Below are 4,605 nucleotides of genomic sequence, written 5' to 3' on the forward strand. Positions count from 1 at the left end.
GAAGGCCTTATTTGCAAATGTGGAGAGGGGTGTGGGTATCTTTTTGCAAAATTGCCATAGTTTCCTTCCTATCCGTCAGATATAAATTGGATGGCCTATATTGCAGAATGGCAAGCACACCATCATCACCAACTCTGTTTTTTATAAGAGTATAAGATAAGAGAGTAGAGAGCAGAGAGTAGAGACATAGATAGTTCTCAGCATAGACACTAGTACAACGAGCTCCTAAACAAATTGTTTTTAACCCCTTTCCGCGACGGCATTTGAAACCGTCGCCTAGTGAGTGTGGGCGATAGGGGGGGGGGTGCTTCCCACATGACCCAGAAGCCATCGGGGATATGCCCTCCTGGCACACACGTTCGGCAAAATGAGGTCGTGTGCGACTGGCGAGCATTCAAATACGAAAATACATACAATAGAGCTAAAAATACAATTATACGGTGAAATTGTTTCTGGTCGCAAGTACATCCCACACAGTCAGTCCCCGCTATACATTTCCGTTTGTATGTACATCCCACACAGTCGCTCGAAGGAAAACGTTTCTGTTCATAGGTACATCACACACAATTTTCCCGTTAAATCGCTTGCATTATTGAATATATCACACACGGTCCGTGGGAGAAACTGTGTGGCAAAGGTTGTTCATCACACACAGTTTTCATGTGGTAAACGTTTGTGCAAGGTGGCCTAACGCAAACAGTTTTCAAGAGAAAGTCGTGTGTGATTGTTCATTGATCCGACACGGTTTATTCCTATAAACTGTCTGCGTTGCCTGAGGTCATCGCCCACGGTATTTTTTCAACAACCGTTTGCAATAGCAAAACCCAATTAGCAGGCTAATCCGCCACTAGCAGGCTAATTATCCGATTATTCATAATCTATTTATTAACTATTTGACAATTCATATTAAGCACACAATATATTTCATTTTCATAATTGAAATACATTAGAGTACAACATCATATAGCTTCAGCACTCAGCTACCCCATTACACAACTACACCAGGACCAAGTTTCACATGCAACATCTATAACCTTTCAAAATTAGCATCATAGACGGTACATAGACAGATGTATCTCGTCTGGAAAACTTCTTAAGCAAAAGGCGAATATTGAGCCTTCATTGATGTTGAAGGTCTTTGTAACTTTAGGCCAGTGCCTGTGGATGATTGACCGTCCATCCTTCGTCCTCTTCAGGAACACTTCAATATTGAGCCATGGGTGTTGTATGAATACCTTCCTCGCCTCCTGACCATACAGGTGGTTTGAGAGGTAATCATTAGTGAACTACTTTGGAAAGGCCTGAAAACAAGGATGTGCATAAATATCTTCTCTATATTGGAAATGGGGCAAAAGAATTAAAAAGGCAAGGTATAATAGTTAGTACCATCCTGTAGTGAACTGATGTCTTCTTCATTGTGCAGACAAAGATCTTGTTGTTTTTTGTCGCTAATTTCTTTATCCTAACAATCTTTCTAAGTTTCTTGACTTGACTGATATTCATGGATAACTCATTTCCCCATATGCAAAAACAGTCAAACAGTGGGTCAAAACCACTAACAGCAGGACCTACATGTGCAAGACCAAATTGTTAAGAACCTAAATATTAGAATGGTTCTTGCAATTGCACAATAATGTGCTATTAGACAACGGACCATGCATGTGCTAGTCTCGATTGTAAACCTCGGTGCTTCCCATTGTTCCCCTGCAACACATATAAGGTAGTTAGTCATCAGGTTAAGTAAGCGTTCGCATGCTATCAGTAAAATATGTTGCTAAAAAATAATCACATTGCAGATTCATCAGATTAATTCAAGCCACAGGGAAAACCCATTTATCCAAACCAAGCATGATTAAGAACTAGGAAATATAGCACTTGTATATGTTTCTTGATACGTCTCCAACGTATTTATAATTTTTGATTGTTCCATGCTATTATATTACCCCTTTTGGATGTTTATGGGCTTTATTTTACATGTTTATATCATTTTTGGGACTAACCTACTAACCGAAGGCCCAACCCGTATTGCTGTTTTTTTGCCTATTTCAGTATTTTGAAGAAAAGGAATATCAAACGGAGTCCAAACAGAATGAAACCTTCGGGAGCGTGATTTTTGGAATGAACGTGATCCGGAGAACTTGGAGTGCAAGTTAAGAAGCTTGCGAGGCGGCTAGGAGACAGGAGGGCGCGCCCACCCCCTCTGGGCGTGCCCTATCTCCTGGGCCCCACAGGCGGCCACCGACGTACTTCTTCCTCCTATATATACCTATGTACCCCGAAAACATCTAGAGAGCCAACGAAACACAATTTCCACCACCGTAACCTTCTATATCCGCGAGATCCCATCTTGGAGCCTTCGCCGGCGCTCCGCTGGAGGGGGAATCGACCATGGAGGGCTTCCACATGAACACCATAGCCCCTCCGATGAGTTGTGAGTAGTTTACCACAGACCCTTCGGGTCCATAGTTATTAGCTAGATGGCTTCTTCTCTCTTTTTAAATCTCAATACAATGTTCTCCCGCTCTCTTGTGGAGATCTATTCGATGTAAACTCTTTTTGCGGTGTGTTTGTCGACATCCGATGAATTGTGGGTTTATGATCAAGTTTATCTATGAGAAATATTTGAATCTCCTCTGAATTCTTTTATGTATGATTGAGTTATCTTTGCAAGTCTCTTTGAATTATCAGTTTGGTTTGGCCTACTAGATTGATCTTTCTTGCCATGGGAGAAGTGCTTAGCTTTGGGTTCAATCTTGCGATGTCCTTTCCCAGTGACAGCAGGGGCAGCAAGGCACGTATTGTATTGTTGCCATCGAGGATAAAAAGATGGGGTTTATATCATATTGCTTGAGTTTATCCCTCTACATCATGTCATCTTTCTTAATGCGTTACTCTGTTCTTTATGAACTTAATACTCTAGATGCAAGCAGGAGTCGGTCGATGTGTGGAGTAATAGTAGTAGATGCAGGCAGGAGTCGGTCTACTTGTTGCGGACGTGATGCCTATATACATGATCATGCCTAGATAATCTCATAATTATTCGCTTTTCTATCAATTGCTCGACAGTAATTTGTTCACCCACCGTAATACTTATGCTATCTTGAGAGAAGCCACTAGTGAAACCTATGGCCCCCGGGTCTATCTTTTATCATATAAGCTTTCAATCTACTTTTATTTGCATCTTTACTTTTTCATCTATATTATAAAATACCAAAAATATATTTATCTTATCATACTATCTCTATCAGATCTCACTTTCGCAAGTGGCCGTGAAGGGATTGACAACCCCTTTATTGCGTTGGTTGCGAGTTCTTTGTTTGTTCGTGTAGGTGCGTGGGACTTTTGAGGAGCCTCCTACTGGATTGATACCTTGGTTCTCAAAAACTGAGGGAAATAATTACGCTACTATTGCTGCATCACCCTTTCCTCTTCAAGGAAAACCAATGCAAGCTGAAGACATAGCATTTCTCATGTATTAAGTGAAGCCAAATTCGATTTATTCCTCACATGCACAACAATACAAAATTCTAACCACGACAATTGGACATCGCATTGCAGAATTGAACCAAGCAGTTAACTAAACACCACAACAAATGAACCAAACATTAACTGAGCACCACATTGCACAATATAACATTGAACCAAGCAGTTAACTAAACACCACAACAAATGAAGCAAACATTAACTGAGCACCACATTGCACAATATAACATACTCCTAATAGTAGATCAAACACATAACCAAATAGTTAACTATAGCCAATTGTAGCAATTGTATTTGTTTCTCATGTATTTACTACAGCCAAATTCAATTTATTCCTCACATGGTATACAATAACATAATGCACCCACAATTTTGTAAAGATAAATTCGATTTATTTCTCACATGGAAGACAATAATAAATTACAGCCTGAAGAATTGAACATCACATTTGTAGAATTTAACCAAACAGTTAACTGAGGATGACAACTAATTAACAAAACAGTTAATAAGTGAGCACCACACTGCACGACATATAGAACATATACACTAGAGCAACAGATTGCATGGTAAAAGTAGATAGCACAATTCACTAGAATTTGTGAAGGAAAGGCAGGAGCAGCACACGCAACGGGTAAATCAAGCATGCTTAACTGGCGTAGCTAGCAAATGGCAAGGTGCTCCTTCAAGATCTAGGGGCCGGCACAAATGGCAGCCATCGCGACCTCATCCATGCGTGCGGCCGCGATTTGTTTCTTCGCTGTCAAATGCTCCTTGAGGTCCTAGCTATACTGCGTGCATCATGGCTTAGGCCGACGCTTATTTGGTGGATGGGTCGGTGATTTGGGTGGAAGGTCTCGCGCTTGCGCTGGCGGTAGGGGCATGTGGGATGTGGAAGGAGGAGGAGGATGGGGGTCGGCTGTGGATTACCTGCCTGGATAGGCGAGGCCGAGGAGCATGATGGAGGGTCACCGGTGAGGAGGTGGCAGCTACAAGCAAGGAGTGAAGGTTTCAACTTGGAAAGGAAGGCGAAAAGAGGGGGAATGTGGCTTTTGGTAAGGGGGAGGGGGCGGGGAGGTAGATATTTTTGCGGAAGCCGAAAATTTGGAATCGCTTCAGCCAAAA

Source organism: Triticum dicoccoides, chromosome 3B, assembly GCF_002162155.2.
Source record: "Triticum dicoccoides isolate Atlit2015 ecotype Zavitan chromosome 3B, WEW_v2.0, whole genome shotgun sequence".
Lineage (NCBI taxonomy): Eukaryota > Viridiplantae > Streptophyta > Magnoliopsida > Poales > Poaceae > Triticum > Triticum dicoccoides.